This window comes from Lissotriton vulgaris, chromosome 3_2 (assembly GCF_964263255.1).
Source record: "Lissotriton vulgaris chromosome 3_2, aLisVul1.2, whole genome shotgun sequence".
NCBI lineage: Eukaryota > Metazoa > Chordata > Amphibia > Caudata > Salamandridae > Lissotriton > Lissotriton vulgaris.
The window spans coordinates 57,943,649-57,968,251 of NC_141690.1; positions in this window are offsets into that span (position 1 = coordinate 57,943,649).

The window sequence follows — 24,603 nt, forward strand, 5'->3', positions numbered from 1 at the left end:
GAAATGATGAAAAACACTCTGGCATACTCTCCTGGAAAGACAAGCCAGTGAATGACCACGCAAACCTGTCACTTGTCTCACTCTGCAAGGATCTAATTCTTGCAACAACTTCATTTTCTGCTTCAAACTTTTCTTATTAAATGTCCGTACAAAATCACAAAGCAAATTGATGGAATCCTGTCGCACACTGCAAATAGAACTACACTTCCAGGTGTACACAGGACGCTTAGGACGTCTTCCTAAAACCTCATTACCTAACACCTCGTCTGACTCTGTTGTCACAAGTTTTTCTTTTTCAACTGGACAACCATCCTTCACTTCATAAGCTCGACCACTGGTGTCAACTGCAAACACCAAATCATTATCCTGAAAATAACTCTCCTCATTAAAAAATGCCTCACAACTTGAACTATGCATCCATTCTCCGGAAAAAACTTCACAAAAGTTACTACGATTTACTACTCTCTTCCATCTACTATTTGATTTGAAATCAGAAATTACCTTGCTTAGTGTCCTAATTCTATTGATTACCAAAATAAACAACTTTCGCTTAATTTCAAAAGCATGATCAATAATTTTCTCTACATTTTTCTTCTTCTTATAAAATGCCACTTTCTGTTGGCCTTTTTTAATATTTTTTAATAAATTAACTATTATTCTGTTGCGGAACATTCGTTTTCGAATGTCCCTAAACTGTTGTTTCCTTCTACTACCATGCACAGAGTTATCTCTTCCTCTACCAGTAACATTTTTGATGGGTCTTTCCTTTCCATTTAAATTGCTTTTCTTTTTCTGGACTAAAACATTTTTGGGAGAAATACTTTTTTTACTACAAATATTTCTTATGATTGATTTCGTGCTCTTACCCGGAGCTTTCTTGGTGATTTCACGAGTATTTTGGATAGAGGACTGCTGCAATAATACATGATCTTGCTGTCTTTGACGTTTTCTCGCCTTTGTAATACGATTTTTAGTTGGCATTTTTTCAATTTAGAAATGATGTGCAGTTGAATCTGTGGAAAAATATAATAAAAAAACTGTTATTAACCACTATTACCAAACAGTAAATGAATAACAGTCATCATAAACTTAACACCCTACTTATTATATAACATAGCAAATCTTTGGCACCACCACTGCGTCACAAAAATGACACACAGTGGTATAAAACAGGCATACAACAATCATAAATCTCTCCCTAACATTTTAAATGATTTATTCAGGTTGACGATAAAGTGTGGCCTATCTAAAGGTTTGTTTGGGCCCAGATCTTTGGACTGGGGTAAATGGGTGTCATTGATCCACATTCGGTCCATCACCTGTTTTGTTTGTTTGAGGTGAGGCCAACACACGGTTGCAGATGACATCATAGACACTCAAATGCCTTATAAATATGACCCAAAACAACCTATGAAGCTCTAGCAGTACATATCTACAAATGTAATTGATTTCAAAAAATCGTTTTTAAACACAGCATATAAATCAATTGTATAGCTGCATTCAAGAGGAAATGACTGAAAATGTCCTTGAGACACATGAAAGCGTTTTATTGAATGCCCTTGCACCATTTTTGGGACATTATTAACATGGCTATGTAACTCCCATATTCAAAATCTAAATTTGCAAAGCACAGGTGGGAGCATATTTACAACAAACTTGCCCCATGAAGAACGCTTTCCATTTAAAAAGGGAAAAATAACATCCTAGACACTCAAATGCCTTATAAATATGACCCAAACAACCTATGAAGCTCTAGCAGAACATATCCAAAAATGTAATTCTTTTCAAAAATCGTTTTTAAACACAACATATCTGTTTCAGCTTACATGAGAGACCATGGAATGGGCTCCATGTACAACAATAACTTGTGTTACTGCATGCCAGAATGCTACACCGAATATGCAATTACAATTTCTCAAAGAAACAAAATCTATTTGTATTTCACTTGAGACAAAGCCACATTTTAAAAACACAGCTTTCTTCATCATTTTCTCCTTAAATCATACTATTCTCTTTCTAAATTAAATAAATCTTTTCTCACCTTAGCAAATACTTTTTGAGTTTCAAAACAGTCTCAGAAATACACCAAATTGATTTTTCACGGTAGAAGCGCTTCCCGGGCCGCAAACTGGTAGCGAAACGGGAATTCGCCATTTTGTGTTTTGTTTTAATTAAATTACTAGGTATAAGGGGGTGTGGGAGACGTATCCTGATCCCTTATGTTTTCTGAGGGTGGCTGAGGAGGCTCATATATGTTGATACATGTCTTCCAGCGGCTGTGCGTGAGCTTTTTTTTTTTTTTGCTGCGTGACGTCTGTTAACGTTCGATTCGATGGAAATCAGGAAGTGTTGACCGCCAATTTGTCAGTGCGATAAAATATTTTGTTATAAATGAATCCTTATTGATAAACATTGTCTGCGCCATCTTGCCTTTTTTCCAATGCCACAATTTTGTCGTGCACGGCAGCCATTTTAGATGCCAGGCCGGTCCCAGGCTATCACCTAGCCCTGCGGATGTAGTTTATGGCCCCAGCTGTAGAGAATCCAGACATGCCAACCCTCCCGATTCAGGCGTGAGACTACTGATTTCAGTGCTAGTCTCCCGCCTCCCGATTTCTGCAAGCAAAAACCCGGGGGCATATTACCAACAACTAGCGATAATTTTTGTCTCTAACTTGTTTAGAGACAAAAATTATCGCCGCACATTGGCAATTTTTATCGCAGATAAACCTTGCTATTATTATCAAATGCCCTATAAATATGACCCAAACAACCTATGAAGCTCTAGCAGAACATATCCAAAAATGTAATTCTTTTCAAAAATCGTTTTTAAACACAACATATCTGTTTCAGCTTACATGAGAGACCATGGAATGGGCTCCATGTACAACAATAACTCGTGTTACTGCATGTCAGAATGCTAAACCGAATATGCAATTACAATTTCTCAAAGAAACAAAATCTATTTGTATTTCACTTGAGACAAAGCCACATTTTAAAAACACAGCTTTCTTCATCATTTTCTCCTTAAATCATACTATTCTCTTTCTAAATTAAATAAATCTTTTCTCACCTTAGCAAATACTTTTTGAGTTTCAAAACAGTCTCAGAAATACACCAAATTGTCTTGAGCAGATCAAACAGGATGCACTCCAGAGGCTGCAGCTATTGAAAGCACAGAAATACAGATATTCATTACACATATCTCTCATATTAGCCAATCATAACTCTTCCCTCACTTTTTTCAAATCAAAACCCTTCCCCCCTCTGCCCTCTCTGCCTTTTTTCCATAGCAACCACCTCCTGGAAGACCTCTCATGTTTGCAAATTCACACAACAATGTTTCAATTGAACTCTGAACTCTCAGTGCACCTGCGTATCCAGTGCAATCTTTCATTAAATGTTTTTTCCTTGACCATTCAAATTGCATCTTTCAAAGAACACATCCATGCACCCTAACCTTCTGTTTTCAGGAATGGAAATCCACCAATCACTGCTAATGAATCATTAGCACTGAAACTCCACAGTTTTTTTTCTTTACAAACTCCTACTGTTTCAACTGCCCTTTCATTACCACACTTCATCTGACTGCAGCACAACCTTCTCTCACCATGTTTAAAGTCTGGATTGTTGGACATAGTTACATCCACTGGGCTCAAAGGTATGCTGAGAACAGAAATTTACCTAACCTCAATTTACAAGATGTGGAAATTAAGTGGTTGGGCCAAAGAGGATTAAAATGTCACCAATTGATACCATTGGTGAAAACCTTTATGCATTTGCCAAAACCTGACCTGTTAATTGTGCACTGTGGAGGTAATGATTTGGGCACTTTGACTGGAGTAGGTCTGGAAATGCTTTTAAAGGACACCTTTGAGCAATTAATGGCACTTTTACCTCAAACTGCCTTGGTATATTCCAATATATGCCAAAGACAGAAATGGAGGTGGTCCAACCAATTTTGTCCACAAATTGAGAAAGCATGTAAACAAATCTGTTTCAGCTTACATGATAGACCATGGAATGGGCTCCTTGTACAACAATAACTTGCGTTACTACATGCAAGATATCTAAAGAGGAGATGGAGTTCACTTCTCAGATGAGGGCAACAGAATTTTCATTCTGAATTTAAGACTGTGCATAGGTACCTACTTATAAGTACCTAAATGTACCATAAACCCAAAAGCTCTTCTCAGAGCTACCCTTCATCTGATCACTCACAATTATTATTTTTTTTTAACTTTTATCACTAATTTTCCACAAATTACGCTCCCCGAGGCGCTACCCGGTTCGCGAACCGAAAGCTAACCTCGCGGAATTTTTTAAAAAAATGTTTTTTTTCCGCACATATAAGCCTCCTCAGCCACCCTCAGAAAACCTAGGGGGTCAAGATAAGTCTACCATGACCCCTTCTACCCATTCTAAACATTATTTGTCCTCCATCTTGTATCTTAATGCGACCGAAACACAAAATGGTGGACCCCTGTGACGCTTAAAGTTCGCGAACCGAGCCGCTTCCTGGGAAGCGGTCCAAAAAAAAGGTGGGAAAGTAATTTACAGAAAAACGACTAGAGACACTCTCACCAAATATAGATTAGCTCATACTACATAACAATCCCTTTCATTTTCACAAATTTGATTGAAATCCATTTAGCCATTAAGCCTGTAGACCTCTCTAAGTACCGTGAGGTAAATTACTTCACAAAACACATCTGAAGTGTTGGAATTGACAACCAATGAAAATGTTACTTTCATTTTCTACTTTTATTATCTAACATTTGATTGGTTATATACCTGTATATATATAAAGGAGGAGAAGAAAACACAGCCATTTTGACTGCTACATCTTGTTGTACTTGTACATCACATTTGAATAGCTATCAAACAATTCAACTTGTTTGTGAAGGTAAGTTGTTATTTTTAAAACTGAAGTATATTGTGCACTATAACTTAATATGGTAGACTTTTTCTGATAGATATATACTATCCCTCTATAGTAGTTATAGATTTAGATAGACTTCTCTGTTATAGTTATGAATGGAGTTAGGCTTGTCTTGGTTAAATCACATACACTTTTTTATAGTCCTATTTCCACTCTGATACTATACACTGCCAAAAGATAAATTCACTGATAAAAACTGCCTATCTAAAATTAATCCCAACAGTGCCCTATCTCTACTAATATATATTTTTTTAATCAAAATTTCAGGCAAAATGGAAGGCGAGCAACAAGTTAAATTTACAATTGTACTGGAGGAGAGCAGCCAAGAAAAAATTGATGATTTTATGGATCAAAGTAGAGACCAGGAACTACTACAATGTGTTGAAGCAGTGGATAACCTGCTTCAAAATGAGGACAATTTACACCCTATATTCAATTTTGAAATTTCTGACACTGAAATGTTAGAAAATTTAATGAATTATGAAACACAATCAAAATAAAAAAAATACTTTAAAAATAAAGAAAACAAAAAAAACAACAAAAACAACAAACAATTAACATACAGTATTAGAAAAGTCTATCATTCTTTTATCCTTATAGTCCGCTGCCCAGAACGCTTCCCGGTTCGCGAACTTGGCGCTCACCACGCCAAAAAAAAATAAATTTTTTTTTTGACCCTCCTGGGCCCTTTTAAAACCTCCACATAAAACCTAGGGGGTCAACGAGGATCTACTATGCCCCCTTATGGTAATTTCCCCCTTTGTTTTGGCCTCTTCTTCTCTCTCGATCCTACCGAGAGTTAAGATGGCGGCCTCTCCGGACTGTTTAGAATGTTGACAGACACCGGAGAGCCAATCAGCTTCGCATCGCAAAGTTCCGTTTCGCGAAAAGTAAGCGGACCGGAGCGCAGCCCGGAGCGCTGTTACAGATATATATCTTGTTTTAAACGTTAATTTCTCAAAATCCACTGAAGCACATATATTGAGACCTAGCAAAGGCACATCGGGCTAACAGTCCCTACAATTTTGCCAAGTTTCGTTGAAATCCATTCAGCCGTTCGGGCTAAAAGTGAGGCCAACCGCCCTATGGAAATTAACATGGGAAAAACGCGTTTTGGGACCCCCCTTTTTTCTCGGCCCCCCCTTGACGAACCCCCCCCCCAAATTTCCAGGAGCTGCTCAGAAACAAAATGTGCCATTTTCCTGAAAATTTCAGCCGATTCCGTCCACAAACGCCAAAGTTATTAGACATAGAATTTTCAAAAATCCCATAGGGAAAAAATCCTAACTATATATACCTACTGGCGACCGCCAGTAGGTAATTACCTACTGGCTATCGCCAGTAGGTATATATAGTTAGAATTTTTTCCCTATGGGACTTTTGAAAATTCTATGTCTAATAACTTTGGCGTTTGTGGACCGAATCGGCTGAAATTTTCAGGAAAATGGCACATTTTGTTTCTGAGCAGCCCCTGAAAATTTGGTGGGGTTTCGTCAAGGGGGGGCTGAGAAAAAAGGGGGGTCCCAAAACGCGTTTTTTGCATTGAGTTTTCCATAGGGCGGTTGGACTCACTTTTAGCTCGAACGGCTGAATGGATTTGCACGAAACTTGGCAAAATTGTAGGGACTGTTAGCCCGATGTGCCTTTGCTAGGTCTCAATATATGTGCTCCAGTAGTTTTTGAGAAATTAACGTTCAAACCAAGATATATATCTGTAACAGCGCTCTGGGCAGCGATCTGGTCCGCTTACTTTTCGCTTATCGGAACTTTGCGCGCAGAAAGCTGATTGGCTCTCCGGTGTCTGTCAACATTCTAAACAGTCCGGAGCGGACGCCATCTTGTCTCTCGGTAGGATCGAGAGAGAAGAAGAGGTGGAAAACGAAGGGGGAATTTAATGAAAGGGGGCAAGGTATCCCCCTCTTGACCCCCTAGGAATGTTGTTGGGGTTATTAAAGGGTCCCGTGGGGAAAATAAAAAAAAAATGATTTTTCACGGTAGAAGCGCGGCCGCGAACTGGTAGCGAAACGGGAATTCGCCATTTTGTGCTTCGTTAATTAAATTACTAGTTATAAGTGGGTGCGGGAGACGTATCCTAATCCCCTATGTTTCCTGAGGGTGGGTGAGGAGGCTGATATATGTTGATACATCTCTTCCAGCGGCTGTGCGTGAGCTTTTTTTTTTTTTTTGCTGCGTGACAGTCCGGAGCGGCCGCCATCTTGTCTCTCGGTAGGATCGAGAGAGAAGAAAAGGTGAAAAACTAAGGGGGAATTTAATGAAAGGGGGCAAGGTATCCCCCTCTTGACCCCCTAGGAATGTTGTTGGGGTTATTAAAGGGTCCCGTGGGGAAAAAAAAAAAAAAATGATTTTTCACGGTAGAAGCGCTTCACGGGCCGCGAACTGGGCCGCAAACTGGTAGCGAAACGGGAATTCGCCATTTTGTGCTTCGTTAATTAAAGTACTAGGTATAAGGGGGTGCGGGAGACATATCCTAATCCCTTATGTTTCCTGAGGGTGGCTGAGGAGGCTGATATATGTTGATATATCTCTTCCAGCGGCTGCGCCATCTTGCCTTTTTTCGAATGCCACAATTTTGTCGTGCACGGCAGCCATTTTAGATTCCAGGCTGGTTCCAGGCTATCATCTAACCCTGCGGATGTAGTTTATGGCCCCAGCTGTAGAGAATTCAGACATGCCAATCCTCCTGATTCAGGCGTGTGAGTACTGTTTTCAGTGCTAGTCTCCCGCCTCCCGATTTCTGCAAGCAAAAACCCGGGGGCATATTACGAACAACTAGCGATAATTTTTGTCTCTAACTTGTTTAGAGACAAAAATTATCGCCGCACATCGGCGATTTTTATCGCAGATAAACCTTGCTATTATCGCAGAAAAGTCAGCGATATTCATGTATTATCGACCTAATGCTCTTAGCCATGTTATCCACCTCCCATTGGATAACATGGCTAAGAACTGCTCAGGGCAGGTGTTAGATTTTGGAGATATTCGCGCTTAGCGCGAATATCTCCAAAAGTTGGTAATAGAAGGTAGCGATGTTAGGGACTGTTTCCAGTCGCTAACATCTTGGCACGCCACTTTGCATGTCATTAGTGATAAGTATCACTGACATGCAAAGCGGGGCCCAAGATGGTCGCTATCTCCTTTTAGCTGTCACTAACTGGTGTTAGCGACAGCTTGATAATAGGGAAATAATTTTATCTCCGCTTTCATGGTTTTTAAAGCCAAAAAAGCGGAGATAAACCCCCTTGATAATATGCCCCACGATTCCTTGGGGGTTTCAGCTGACAGGGCTTGGTATTGTGTTACATGGTAATTTTTCCATGAAACGTCAGAGGGTCGATGTAGGGGTTCTAGAAGAGGTGATAAACCATTTAAGCCTCATGAACAAGCGCATGGTCTTTTAAAGATTTGTGAAGTACTCGGGGCGGCGGTGTGTGTGTGCCCTCTTTCAGGAGCGGGCGGGGGGGCACTGCCAGCAACTTGCCAGGTCAGGTAGTGTTCAACACGTGCATCACCCTTTCTCTGCCTGCTATTGCGCTCCATGCTTCGGAAAGGTAAGAAAAAGAACGTGCATTTGAGTTTGAAATGTCCGATCCTGCAGCAGCACACTTCCAAAGCCCACACATGACAATAACCCGAATCAAGGCCCCATTCACCCGTTTTTAAAAAAATAGATAACACTCCAACAAAGTAAGGTTATAAAACTTTATTAACTACTAACTTTAACAAACGGAACAAAAACTAAAAACATTTAAACATTTCTCAACACAAAAAGCAACAATGGTTAGTAGCTGTCTTTTGTGCGAATAGTCCCAAGGCAGCACAACGTGCAGAGTTCTGGACGGCACCCAGGTGATGTCGCCTGGGTGCCGCACTGGTTTAGGGATCCTACAATGCAGCACAGAAAAACAGCGTGGGGCGTCCCGGGTGGTGCGGGGGGAGGCCTCGTCAGTAGCGGTCTGTGTCCAGTGTCACATGGCTGACACAACATGTACGACAGGCACCCAGGTGATGTCCAGTAAACTGCCGCACTGGTTTTGGTATCCTACAATGCTGCTCCGAAAATTGGCGTGCGGCGGCCCGGGGGGGGGCGTGGGGGAGCCGGCGTGAACGGGCCTCCCCAGGTGGCGGCCATCTAGCTGAGTTGCGCTCGCTCTTGCGGCCACAGCGTCTCGCTCACCATGTTGTTGAGTTGCTCCCACTCTTGCAGTGCAGCGATAGGCGGCTGCCATATGGCTCTTAAAATGGCGGACGGCTCCTCGGTTTTGGGCCTGGTCCACTGAAATGGCCCTGGGACACTTTGGAACTCGGACGCTTGCCTGCTAGGGCTTGGGCTCCATTCTCGAAAAGCGTCCCCTCAGCCGTGAAGATTGTATAAAAGTCTTGGGGGCCCCCGACTCCCGCAGGCTTCCGGTGGGGAGCGGCTGCCATGATTGCTCGCGGAATGACCACGACGGAGCCACGAGATGGTGGTGCTCTCATGCTGACGCCAGCTTCAGTCTGAATGATCCAGAAACAAGGTGGGGCTTTCATCGTTTGGGAAAAAAAAATGTTCTAAACCAATGAAAAGTGTTATTTTTAGGTCATATGACCAAGCCTTCCATCTTTAGGAAACCAAAAGTAAAATGAACCAATGAAAAGTTTTATAAACAAGTCACATGACCTGTTATGCGACATAGGGCTACAAAAAGCGTAGAAAATCCGTTGGCACGTGAGGCGGCGTCAGTAGCGGACCGATGTGCGAATAGGCCGAAGGCAGCACAACGCGCCGAGATCCGGATGGCACCGAGGTGGTGTCCAGCAAATTGCCGCACTGGTGTGGCCATCCTACAATGCTGCGCCGAAAGACGGCGTGTCCAGCTGAGTTGCGGTCACTGTTGCGGTACAGTGACTCGAACGCGCCGAGATCCGGATGGCGCCGAGGTGGTGTCCAGCAAATTGCCGTACTGGTGTGGCCATCCTACAATGCTGCGCCGAAAGACGGCGTGTTCAGCTGAGTTCCGGTCACTCTTCCGGCACAGTGACTCGAACGCGCTGAGATCCGGATGGCACCGAGGTGGTGTCCAGCAAGTGGCTGCACTGGTGTGGCCATCCTACAATGCTGCGCCGGAAGTCGGCGTGGGGTGCCCCGTTGGCTTATGAGGTGATGTCAGTAGTGGACTGATGTGTGAATAGGTCGGAACCAGCACAAGGCGCCAAGATCCGAATGGCAAGTCCTGGATGTTGAGTGCCTCAGTTGAGATTTCTGAGCAGTGCTTGTAGGACTGTCTGAAGCTTATTTGCACCTGCTGCAGCTTCACTAGGTCCGGCGGAACTTGTTGCCTTTTCCTTTCTGCTTCTTTTCCTACAATGCGTTTCTTCTGAAGACACGACCAGGTCCCTGAATGTGTGCAGGGGGACGCTATTGATTGAATGAACGCGCCGAGATCTGGATGGCACCGAGGTGGTGTCCAGCAAATTGCCGCACTGGTGTGGCCATCCTACAATGCTGCGCCGAAAGTCGGCGTGGGGTGCCCCGTTGGTTTATGAGGTGATGTCAGTAGCGGACCGATGTGTGAATAGGTCGGAACCAGCACAAGGCGCCCTGCACTGTTGAGCCTTTTTCAATGTCTGTTTTTTGTTGTTTCCCCTCCATCAAAAACAAAACAAAAATACAAGGCGCCAAGATCCGAATGGCAAGTCCTGGATGTTGAGTGCCTCCGTTGAGAGTTCTGAGCAGTGCTTGTAAGACTGTCTGAAGCTTATTTGCACCTGCTGCAGCTTCACTAGGTCCGGCGGAACTTTTTTCCTTTTCCTTTCTGCTTCTTTTCCTACAATGCGTTTCATCTGAAGACACGACCAGGTCCCTGAATGTGTGCAGGGGGACGCTATTGATTGAATGAAAATGGCGGCTTGACACAAAGCTGACTCAAGCGTTACTGTTGGTGCTATACAGACAAAAATTGGTTTTCAGTTTGTACATTCTTCAGGTTTTTTTTTCCATCCAAGTCTGATTGAGAGTTTGTAGAAAAATGGCTTCAGATTTTCCACATACTACTCTTCAACATTCTTCCTAAATGTAACAATGTGAAACTCACTAGGAGAACGGCTGTTTCTGTTTCCTTTCAAAATGCTGCCACCAATATTTTCTGAATGGAAGACACCATCTTGTAGCATAAAGGGCCGAAAGGGGTTCTGGTCTGGCCGATGGTTGGTGGAGACATTTTGACTATATCTTGGACCTGCCCGGCCTCGCCCAAAATGGCGCCGGTATAAATGGGACTCGTAACTCTTTGCCCGCAAATGTATATCTAGAAAATGTTATTGTAAGTGGCCCTGTCGTATTTTAATTACAAAATGTACGTCCACCGATTCCGCAACTGTTAGACACCTTTGTTCTTGTCACCTAATGGCCCGCTCGTTACGTTCTTCTACAGTGTAAATGTCTCCTCATCATATACGATTTCAGTTTGCTCCGTGGCCGGCCCACGTGGTTATAGGCCCGTATTTGTATACTGACATTTTCACAATAAAGGTTTTTAAAACAAAACACGGTAGTAGTATTTTCATTTGTAAAGTTTTTACTTTTAGTGACTGTTTTCGAATCAGTAAAAGGCAAGTGAAATAAAGCAGTCCAATTACATGACGGATAAAAGGTATAATATGTAGGAACGCAGTAAAGATAAATGGTCAAGGGCAGTTGTGTTTTTCATGTCTGCAACATAAAGTGATTGATAAGAATCTGATAATCAGGCGTATCGGCGAGTAAGACAGCAGGCCGAATCTCTTTTACTCAACGGCTCCGTCATGGAAGGAAGAAACGCCCTTTTTCTCGAAAAAGGAATATATTTTACTTGCAAGACAGTTGTAAATTTTCCGGGAAAGTACATTAGCCTGGAATATTATAACATATGTTTGAAAAAAAAATATTGTTCGAAAATAATAAAAAGCGTAATTTTTAGGTCATATGACCAAGCTTTTCATCATTAAATTAACAAAAGTAAAATGAACCAATGAAAAGTTTTATTAACAAGTCACATGACCTGTTATGCTTACGTTACGCGCTGCGCGCCGCGCCTCGGATCACTTCCGGGTGCGCTAACGCGGCGTGTCATAAAACGCATTACGCGACAACGTAGGTCAAGAATATAGTCTAAATGTCTCCACCAACCAGCGTTCAGAACACAACCCCTTTCAGCAGTCCAAAAAGTTCTGTTAAATGACAACAGAGGGGACAGGCAACAAGAACCATCAGTCAAAGAGGGGAGGGCAAGTTCTTCTCTTCCGGGTCATGTTGGGGCGCTACCGGAACTGATCGAATTGGTAGTCTACAGTGTTTCTGGATGTTTCAGACTAAAGCTGGCGTCAGCATGAGACCACTACCATCTCGTAGCTCCGTCGTGGCCATTCCACGAGCAATCATGGCAGCCGCTCCCCACCAGAAGCCTGCGGGAGTCGGAGGCCCCCAAGACTTTTGTAGAATCTTCACGGCTGAGGGGACGCTTTTCGAGAATGGGACCCAAGCCCTAGCAGACAAGCGTCCGAGTTCCAAGGTGTCCCAGGGCCATTTTAGTGGACCAGGCCCAAAACCGAAGAGCCGGCCGCCATTTTGAGAGTCCTGTGGCAGCCGCCTATCGCTGCACCGCAAGAGCGGGCGCATCTCAACTACATGGTGAGCGAGACGCTGTAGTCGCAAGAGCGGGCGGAAAACAGCTGAATGGCGGAAGAGGCACAGTGTAGCAAAAGCGGGCGGAATGGCAACTAAAACGATAAAGGGGCGCCCCACTACAGCTTGTCTTCAGGTCAAACGGATTGTGGGACAAGGTCCAGAATTGAAGAGTCATCAAAAGGCAAAAAGTTCCGCCGGACCCCGGGAGCCGGCCGCCTATGTCGGGGGCGATCTCAGGCTACACCAGTGCTATAATACTTGGGGAGGGTGTCGGAGCCAAGCGTCTTCTCCGAGTCCATGGCCATCACACCGCCCCTCAGGGGCCTCCGTCAAGCTGTTTAGGAAGGTAACATATCACATTGTTTTCTAATGCAGTCAGGTCCACAAACGACACTCACTTACTTTGAGAATAGTGAAGCTGCAGTAGGTGGAAATAAGCTTCAGTCAGTGTTACAAGCGCTGCTCAGAACTCATAACTATGGCACCCAACATCCAGAACTTATGCTATTTGAGAATGGTAGTGACATCGAAGCATCTCAGGGACCAAAACCATTAACGTACTTTCACGTATGAAAATCTTACTTGGGGAGGGGGCAGGAGCGAAGCGCCCCCTCCCAGTCAGCGCCACCACACCGTATGTTGAAAATCTGAAGCCATCGTTCTACAAAGTCAACCAAACTTGGATTGAAAAATCTTGAAAAATGTACAAACTGAAAACCAGTTTTGGTCTGCATAGCATCAGTAACAACGCTTGAGTCAGCTTTGTGTCAAGCCGCCATTTTGATTCAACAAAGCACAGGCATTGAAAAAGGCTGAAATTCAGAACTCTAAACTATGGCACCCAACATCCAGGAGCTTGCTATCCGGATCTTGGAGCCTTGTGCTGTTTTCGATCTATTCACACATCGGTCCACTACTGACATCATCTTATAAACCAACGTTATGTAAATAGTTTTTTAATAAAATGTTTTACCCTGTTTCTTTGCTGGTGTGTTGTCTATATTTTTAATATTTGCATAGGGTTTGTCGTTATTTTGTGCGGGATGGGTGATGGAGCCGAGCTGTCTTGCAGCCCTCATGGTGTGGAGCTCAGTTCATCTCACTATTTTCGTATTTCTCAAGAAGGGTTGTTCCTAATATTTCTATTTTAGCGAGGTCAAAAAGAGATCCAATTAGTGGCCTACTGATTTTGCTTGATTACTTTTATTTTTTTACACGATTTTTCACTATCTGCAAAGACTAAACAGAGTATTGCGACTTTGTGCTTGTTTGTAAATAGAGAATGATCCAAAGAGAACCAATTCTAAAACAGTAAATGCTTGGACAACAATCAATCAAATGGAGAGACAAGGAGGCACGACGGATTACAACGGGGGTAAAGGCTTGCGTTAACTACCCTTCAGTATCTGCAAAGAGAGAGTACTACTTAGGCAAAAGAGGGGAGGGGGGGGGGCAGCGTTCAAAGCACATCAGCGTGCATAAATACGAAAATGTTTTTATCTATCACGTACTTGACATTTTAAAGCTTTTCATATTTGCTATTAAAAAACCAATGAAATTCACAGAAAAAACCATAGGTTATAGTTGATATATAGTTAGGAATTTGCATTTACAAAACCTTGAAAATTCAATGAAAAAACCATAGGTTATAGGCCATATATAGTTAGGAATTAGCATTTACAAAACCTTATTTTACTCGCATAAAACCATTGAAATTCCATATATAGTTAGCTAACTATAAGCGCTAACTATATATCGCGCACCCGCAATCCACTGCTGATGATGTCACATATTACATCATTCATGACATGGTCAGTGACATCACTGATGACATCACTGATGACATCTCAAATGACATCACTGATGACAACTCAAATGATATCAATGATGACATCTCAAATGACATCACTGATGACAACTCAAATGACATCACTGATGACATCTCATTTGTCATCACTGATCACATCACTCATGTGATAATACAATGAACCTCTTCAGACTCTAATATAACCTTACATACACTCAGTATAAACAGACACTCACAGACTGTCACTCATCCATGGAGTTACTCACACACCTAGTCAGTCATGCAAAGAATCAATCACACCTCCATTTCCTCAACTATACAGTTATACACATCTTACTTATTCAAACATATAATAACACATATTTACTCTCTTATATAATCCCTGATACAAGCTCACAGTGATCGATACAGCCACTCACACATTCACTGGCTCTTATGTTCAGTTATTTATATATCTCAACTCTCACATGTATTGTGTTTTACATACGTACTTACTTGCACATGTAGCAATGAGAAATCCATTCACTCACCAACACACCCATGCACAGTCAACCGCCCATATAGCTGTTTCCACATGCACTCTTGAACTCATACACCAAGTGAATCAACTGCTTACACATCTATGCACAGAGTCACACACCTCCCAGCCACCCACACACATACTCAGTCTCCCATACAAATACTTGGGCAACCAATCAATAACCCATATGGCCACTCTTATAGCTACTGATCAACACATGCAGCAGCTTACACAACATCAAACATACTGATGCACGAATTAAGACAGTTTAGTCACTAACCCATGTACTCAGTGAGACACATTTAATCACTCACTCATACAGTCAGTCATGCACCTACTAAATTCTTCATCCAGACACTTATACATCCACTCATTCTTCAATATGTGAAACATATTTAAACTTTACAGACACATACAATCACTGGATGTTGTGATCAGTGATGTCATCAGTGATGTCACTGACCATGTCATGAATGATGTAATATGTGACATCATCAGCAGTGGATTGCGGGTGCGCGATATATAGTTAGCGCTTATAGTTAGCTAACTATATATGGAATTTCAATGGTTTTATGCGAGTAAAATAAGGTTTTGTAAATGCTAATTCCTAACTATATATGGCCTATAACCTATGGTTTTTTCATTGAATATATATATATATATATATATATATATACATATATATATATATATATATATATATCTCCACCTGTAAGTTACGATAAGTAACTCAATGACGGCCACTTCAATCGTGCTGTTTGTAGTTTCTTTTAATGGAGACAGCATTGCATGACGCGTTTCGCCTCCATGAGGCTTAATCATATGCAGCTTTGCAGGGGATGGGTTCGTTAGCTTTCTTAAAATAAACGTGACTCTAAACATCGAGGAAGGACTAGTGCCCAACAGTTCAAATTAAAGTGACAGCAGGGTTCTTGTAGTTCATAATTGCATGGCATAGTGCAGGGAAGTACTCCGCAGTTACCACCGGACAGTTCCTTGAAAATGCAGTATTTTTAATACATGTTTCCCGTTACTATTTCACATTACTGTTTTCTCCCTGTGTCCTTTGCACCACAGTAACCAGAATGCACCGTTGCTGTCTCTTCGTTAGTAGTGTCCCCCAATGTAGTTTTTGGCAAGATTTTCACCTTCGGGTTAGTCACCAGCTTTGTACAAAGTGCCTTTAAAGGAACAATTCCAAGTGTGGCTTGTATTTCCCAGCAGTGATGTGAGCCGAAGGGTATCTCGCTACCATCCAGGTTATGTTCCGTTTTTTTTCTCCATTTGTCCTCCAAGAAGCATCCTTCAGCATGACGGGCTCAGAGACAGTCTCCGTCGCCAACTCTGGCTGCGTTGTGTTCTTCTCTGCAGTCGAGGCGGGCCCCTCACCGAGGCCTCTTCATCTTTATATATTACCTACTGGCGGTCGCCAGTAGGTAGTTATAGTTAGGATTTTTTTCAATGTTAAATCTCAAAATTCTATTTGGAATAACTTTGGCGCCGGTTGACGAATCTGCCGGGGGGGGCCGTGATAAAAGGGGGGTCCCAAAACGCGTTTTCCCCATGTTAATTTCCATAGGGCGGTCGATTTCACTTTTAGCCCGAACGTCCGAATGGATTTCCACCAAACTTGGCAAAATTGTAGGGACTGGTAGCCCGATGTGCCTTTGCTATGTCTCAAGATATGTGCTCCAGTGGATTTTGAGTAATTAAGGTTCAAAAAAATATATATATCCATAGCCGCGCTCCGGTACGCGCACCGGTACGCGCACCGGGCGCGCCACGCGACTTGCGCGCAGAAAGCTGATTGGCTCTGGGGTGTCTGTAAACATTCTAAACAGTCCGGAGCGGCCGCCATCTTGTGTCTCGGTAGGATCGAGACACGAGAGGTGGCCAAAACAAAGAGGGAAATGACCATAAGGGGGCAGAGTAGACCCCCCCTTGACCCCCTAGCTTTGATGTGGGGGCCATAAAAGGGCCGCGCGGGGCAAAACAAAATTTTTTTTTTGATTTTTCGCCGGGGGAGCGCCCGGTACGCGCACCGGGGAGCGTACCGGGGAGCGTACCATGGGGAAAAAGAATGACAGTTTTAAAAGTAGCTGTTTAAAAAATAAAAAATGTTTTGTTGTTTTTTTTATACATACACATACATATATATAAATGCATATGCATATATATATGCATATATGTGTATATGTGTGCGTGTAGAGAGAGGTAGAGAGGTAGAGGTGTAGAGGTAGAGAGGTAGAGAGGTAGCGGTAGATAGGTAGAGATTAGTAGAGAGAGAAGAAGAGAGAGGTAGAGAGGTAGAGAGTAGAGAGTGAGTAATAGAGAGTAGAGAGTGAGTAGTAGAGAGCAGTAGAGAGAGTAGCAGAGAGTGAGTAGTAGAGAGTAGTAGAGTGAATAGTAGAGTGAGTAGTAGAGAGTAGTAGAGAGTGAGTAGTAGAGAGTGAGTAGTAGAGAGTAGTAGAGAGTAAGTACTAGAGTGAGTAGTAGAGAGCAGTAGAGAGTAAGTAGTAGAGAGTAGTAAAGAGTGAGTAGTAGAGAGTGAGTAGTAGAGAGTGAGTAGTAGAGAGTAGTAGAGAATGAGTAGCAGAGAGAATAGTAGTGAGTAGTAGAGAGTGAGTAGTAGAGTGAGTAGTAGAGACTAGTAGAGAGAGAGTAGTAGAGAGTGAGTAGTAGAGAGTAGTAGAGAGTGTGTAGTAGAGAGTGAGTAGTAGAGGGAGAGTAGTAGAGAGTGAGTAGTAGAGAGTAGTAGAGAGTGAGAAGTAGAGAGTGAGTGGTAGAGAGTAGTAGTGTTTAGTAAAGAGTGAGTAGTAGAGAGAGAGTAGTAGAGAGTGAGTAGTAGAGAGTAGTAGATAGTGAGTAGTAGGGAGAAATGAGTAGCGAGTAGTAGGGAGTGAGTAGTAGAGAGAGAGTAGTAGAGAGTAGTAGAGTAGTAGAGAATGAGTAGTAGAGAGTGAGTATTTGAGAGTAGTGGAGTAGGAGAGAGTAAGTAGTAGAGAGTAGTGGAGAATATTCCAAAGTTTGGCACAGCACCACTTTCACAATGAGTCCAATCAAATCATATCACTTAGAGTCCTTATTGAAGCATTGAATCTTGGTGTATATTCAAATGCTTTTATTTTCCTTAAGTTTATGTACCACAGCCAGCCGAAACGTTTCGTTCTGTACAACAGAGCTTCTTCAGGGCGTTCTTATTTCCTTCAAGTTATGTCTGTATCCTGTTGTCATATAACTAGATATTTCTTCCAAATGTTAGACGAGACATAAGTATATTCTTATTCAAAGTGACTAGGTATCAATTTTACCCACACAATTCGGGTAGACTTGAGTAATTTATAGCATCTTCAAAGTCAGTCTTTCAAAAATTTCAAAGTATAGGACATGATAATCCAAATCCAAATGTTTCTCAAGAAAAGTCATTTACAATCGTTCGGAATATCGGTGTTTAAGCAGATATGATCCAGGGACTCCCAGTATGCAAGGGGAATTAGTCCCCCCTCTGCAAACGCGCCAGTCGCCTGCATTGCAGAGAGGTGTAACAAGGGTGCGGCCTCATTACACTTCTCTGCAATGCAGCTCCCTCGCGCATACTGGAGGCTCCTGGTGGACTAGTTGACCCCAGGGACCCCCAGTATGCAAGGGGAATTAGTTCCCCCTCTGCAAACGCGGCAGTGGGCTGCGTTGCAGAGAGGTGTAACAAGGTGCATAGTCTCATTACACCTCTGCAATGCAGCCCCTGGCGCATACTGGAGGTTCCAGGTGGGCTAATTGGCCCCCAGGGGCCCCCAGTATGCAAGGGGAATTAGTTCCCCCTCTTCAAACATGCATGGGGGCTGCGTTGCAGAGAGGTGTAAAAAGGGTTGTGGCTTCATTACACCTCTCTGCAATGCAGTCCCCTGGCGCATACTGCAGATTCCTGGTGGGCTTTCAGGTTTTATATAGTTAGGAATTAGCATTAAAAAAAACTTTGAAATTCACTGAAAAAACCATAGGTTTCACACCAGTTATAGTTAGGAATTAGCATTTAAAAAACCTTTGAAATTAACTGAAAAAACCATAGGTTTCACACCAGTTATAGTTAGGAACTAGCATTTAAAAAACCTATTAAATTCACTGACAAAACCATAGGTTTGACACCAGTTATAGTTAGCTGGAAATTTTACTGACATAAAACCATTGAAATTCCCACGTTATAGTTAGTTGGACTCACTATAACCTGCGCGCCTGCAATGCACTGCTGATGACGTCACATATTACATCACTCATGACATGGTCAGTGACATCACTCATATATATATATATATATATATATATACATATATACAGCTCACGGTTTCCACCAGTTATCGCCAAAGAAACCACGCACTCCGGGGGTCGTTTTCGATTATTTTATTTCAGGTTCGCAACAGACGCGTTTCGGCGCTCCGCCTTCCTCAATGTTACATATTTATATATGTATAATGGTGCTTTTTAAGATACACTTTGTGATAGGATTTTAATCATTAAAAATAATACTATAAAAAAGGGAATAAAGAAATAGTTGTGCTGTGACTTGTTGTATAGTAATGCCCTCCTTTAACTAAGCGATCCAAATCCTACTTAGCTTTATTAGGAATTTAGTGTGTACACTAAATGAGTTTGATCTCTCTGCCACTAGTGGAGACAAATAATAAGTTGTTTCTCTAGAAGTTGTTTCTACTAGAGCTATTTCTGCATAGATGGCCTTGCCTGGCATTGGCCTTAGGGGGGGTGTGAACTCAGTGGTTACTGCCAGTGAAGCAAACCAATTATTTTGCCCCAAATTTGTTATGCATCCATTGTCTGCTGTTTCCCATGATTTGGAGATGGTGTTGCACGGGGCAAGGCCTTACATTTGCCAGTGGAGTCTGTGGACTCCACATGAGGGCTTGTGTTGCTCCTACAGCTGGATAATGAGTGACATCCACTTGTTCCTCTAGATTGATGGAATTGTGCATTTTCCTCCCAGTGGAGTCATTGACAGCATGGGAGTTGCATGTTAAATCTTGCGTATAGGACCTCTGGCCAAGAGGCTGATGCTTGGAGACCTCAGATGACCTGGCTCCATGATTCCTTCCATATTTCCTTCGGTGTATTCATCCTCCTTTATGCAAGAAGTTGTCCAGTTGCTCTGGTTGGCAATGTTCTAAGGAAACACAAGCAGATGATGGACGGAGCGCTGACACTTTTCAGACAGTCACCCCCAGTCACAGATCTGAGTTAAATCCATCATAGCTCTTTAGCTCACTTCCCCACCCCAGTTCAGATACAGCTATATGCAAATCAGTCTTGACCCTGTGCCTCATGGGAACAGTCCAGACCGAACTGCCAAGTCATGTCTTCCCTGGACTGGAAACAAGCATCCTGGGACTGGTTTCAGGCTAACAGCCCTCATCAGCCAGGCTAGCTGAAATCCTGTGGCAAAGTGAGCAAGGGATCCACGTCTGGGCATACCCTGCCAACTTAGGGCGAACAAAGAAAAACCAAAGGGGATGATGGACGGAGTGTTGAACATTGCAAGCACTCACCGCCAGTCAACTGATCTGGGTTTAATCCAACATCGTTCTTTAGCTCACTTTGCCACCCCAGCTCAGACACAGCTATATGCAAATCAGACTCTATCCTGTGCCTCATGGGAACAGTCCAGACCGAACTGCCAAGCCATGTCTAACCTGGACCAGACACAAGAATCCTCCGACTGGTTTCGGGCTAACAGCCCTCATCAGCCAGGCTAGCTTTAATCCAGTGGCAAAGTGAGCAAGGGACCCAAGTCTGGGCATACGCTGCCAACTTAGAGCGAACAAAGCAAACACAGGAAGATGATGGACGGAGCGCTGAAACTTTTCAGACACTCACCCTCAGTCACAGATCTGGGTTGAATCCATCATCGTTCTTTAGCTCACTTCGCCACCCCAGTTCAGACACAGCTATATTGAAATCGGTCTTGACCCTGCTGCCTGCTGCCCCATCTAGGAGTCCTTGTGTTTAGGTGCCGGGTAGGCTCCAGGTGTCTAAGTGTGCAGAAACAATCTCTAGGGGGTTGGTGATAATTTCCGGTTGCAGTGGGGTCAGCAGCCCAGTTAGCCTATCGTTGCTGGAGTATAGCAAAGATCCAACATCCTTCAATAAACAACATTTTTTATTCATTTTTGTCTGAAAGTTGCAAATTGATGCAATTGAGCTAAATGCCTCTTTAGGGCTGCGAGCCCCAATTATTGAATTTCCTCCGGGCTGCTCCTTAGTCTACTTTTTTGCTTGCAATCCTACTGTGGATGGACCCCCCAGACCGTCCCCGACCTCCTTGAAATCACAGGCCTTGAAGATGCTTGTGGTAGCTATTGGCCAACATTCAGTAGAGTGAGAGCTTTGATAGAGTGCACTTATCTGCTGTGTGCAGTGTCCCCACACTCTTCTGTTACCATCTGGAATTTGCTATGCTGGCTAGAGTGTTAGTGTGATTTAATGTTATGCTATTACGCCAGGTTCTGAAATGCCCACTAAGTATCTCATTAGTCATCACAACCACATGAAGCACAAAACATAAAGCACAAAGGTCAAGCACAAAGCACAGCAGAGCTGTAGCTCCCTAAATTGCACCTAGTTACTCCTGGGGCAGATTATTATGTTGTTAAATTAAAAAAGAGGCTGGAAGAGCTGACTTGCTCTGGTGCTTACTAGGAGCTTACAATGGAGATGGCTACTGGCAGCCTCTGCCAGGAGTTTGGCAAATTTGGTGGGAGTGATAACAGGAGGGACCTCCAGGGAGGCCTGAGCCCGCAAGCAGCACTGAGGCCAAGCGCAGCCACTTCTGCAGCACCCGCTCCCCTCCCCCAGCACAGAAGCCCTATGGCATCTGGCGCCACCTGGAAGTCTGAGAGCCATGGACTCACCTCGCATTCTGCCTCAATGCCACTCACTTCGCTTCTTCAGGTGGAATCAAAATGGGCTGGGAATTCTGGGGGTAGGCAGGCCCACCGTTTCAATGGCAGCAGTGGGGCCCTGTTCTTTGCCTTTGACCTCTTGTGCGGTTTGCCACAAGCTGCATCAAACCGTCAGGCCACCTACTACAGCATGATTATTTAAGGTTTAATATGAGTTATTGACATTAAAATAAATTCACAAAGTGGAATATATTTCCAATCCCAAAATGTCCCAAAAAGGCTTAAAAGTGGAAGAACAAGCCATTTGTCTGCAAGCCATGGAGTTTCTGTCATCAGCACTTCCCTTTTCCCACAAGAGCAGTTCAAACATGAATGGCAAAATATCCTTGTTTGCAAATATTTTCTGTATAATTATGGTTCTGCTATATTTTCCACAAATCACAAGATCTGATGCATAATCTGACAATTTTAACAAATAACTTGTTTGTAGCTCAAACAGACCAAAAGTTGTGTTGGTGCGAAGTGAAGAACCCTTTGCAAAGGTTGACTGATCACCGTTATCACTGCTGCATTTGTATGTTACACAGGTACTATTGAGGCAAAATCTTTCCAGAGACTGTTACCATGCGTACAAATGTCAAAATAATAAAATATCAAAAAAGATACTGCATTACGCTGCAGCCTTATTTTTGCTGCATAATTTAGTCAACACTGCAGCAGCATTTTTTCCTCCTTTACTGCATAATTCCAGTGGCTCCCTAGCAGGCAGCGCATGTTAAGAGTGCTTGTGAATGAAGCAGAGAGTCTGTGAAGTTTGCGAGCTTAGTTGGGTGTGCGTATAATTCCTGTATATCCAATCTCTGGTGAGGTGCAGCTACTACTGCTGAAACAAAGTCAATGGAGATACCAATGGTTGAGGCGGACTGGCCTCAAGGGCACGACCGACTATAGTGCTGGTGTTTGTTAGTGCCTCCAATGATCACCTCCGCCATGGATTCCCCCACTACCACCCTTTAACATTGCCCCTCAAGTCTCCATAACCACACTCTCTCTCAGATGCATTTACTTTGGTTTACAACACCACTCATACCAGTGTAGGGTGTCAGAGCACTTGATATCACACACATTACACAGACACAATCAATTATATGTGTGTAAATCACTGTGTAGAAAATGCTACATAAGAATAAGGATTATATGGTGTAGGAGTCACATGACAGCCATACTAGTAGGCAGTACAGTTTCATAGTGATTGGCCTGGAGAAACACAAACTCAGAACTTAAAACATGATACCATGGTTGGGGGTTCTCTTTAATAATAAGAATTGATTTCTAGACAAAAGAACACTTTTTGCAACATTAGGAGAAGCAAAGACTTGGGGAAAATACATAACGCTCTTATTTATATCTTGAAGTTTGTATGCAGCTCTTAGATGACAGTTAATAGCTTACTGTTCTATGTTAGGATTTTGACTAATAAACTACAAGTAACAAAAGGATCTCTCTGACAAAAGCAGTAACCCACTGACCTATTTACTGTATGTCCACTTTGTGATCTGCATGATACATGTTCTTTGCAGCAGGCACATTAACAATCTTTCCATGATTCAAAACTTCCACTAGACAACACTCTGAACTTTCTCTAGGAAGAACATTAATCACTGCAGTTATCATGACATTTTTATTGCTGCTGAAAATTGCTGGAGGCAGGAAGGAGGCAACAAGCCTTTAAAAACCATAATATACTTGCAAACATGATGCCCCATCCAAAGTCAGCTCCCATTGTGGTCACACCGGTCACACTGCCCTAGAGCCGGCCCTTCTCAAGATCCTGTGACCTCAGTGACACAGCCACTGTTGTTCTTGGGTGTGCTGCTTCATAGGCCTGTCCACAAGACTGGAGGTGTACTTCAGTATGGATTGTGGTGGACAGGCCTTCATGGTTAAACCACACTTGCCACCACTAGGGTCCAATGGCTGGTGCTAAGATACCAGGGCTTCTAAAGTCTTGCAGACCTTCTAAGGTCTCGCATGGAAATGTGCTACCTCAAGTGTGTGGTCTGGTGGACTGGTCATTAAGGCTGAACCTGGTTTCCCAGTTCCAAATTCGGCAGCTCTGACCATAGTGCCACATCGCTATAAACACCTTGATGCAGCTCAATTTAAATTACGCACTAGACAAGAACAATATGCTGCCTTAAACAAAAAGTAACAACATCCTGGAAAGAGCAAAAGCTCTTATAGAATGCACAATTAAGTAAATCATGTGAAATGTAAGCAGGAACAACATGGTTACCTTAACACTTTCAAACTTACTATTCAGAAATCAGTGAGTACGTTTGCCTGTAAAGTTAAAGACATCACTACAGGGTATGGATTGGACCCATTTCAATATGCATTGCTTATATCCTTACAAAACATAAGCAGTATGGTAAAAAGATCAATGTCTGAACACAGAGTCACAGTTCACAATTTGTTTTCCAATTCACGCATTGCAGTACCTCCAGGCTTGTGCACTTGTTCCCTGCCCGGTGAAAACAATGCTATTCAAAGAAAGACAAGAAAATAAAAGCAGCGCTTCACTTGCAAACTCTGTAGTGTGGCAGTAATGTGTTTGGGTGTGAATAAAATCAATCCAGCCACTTTCATATCACTCTGTCTTGCTTTATTTAATTACAAGCAGCCCGTCCCGACGTTGTCCGGGTACGAAAAATAATGTCTTAAATGGTTAGAATAGGCAAGGCAAAGTTTTTTTAAAAGTTCATT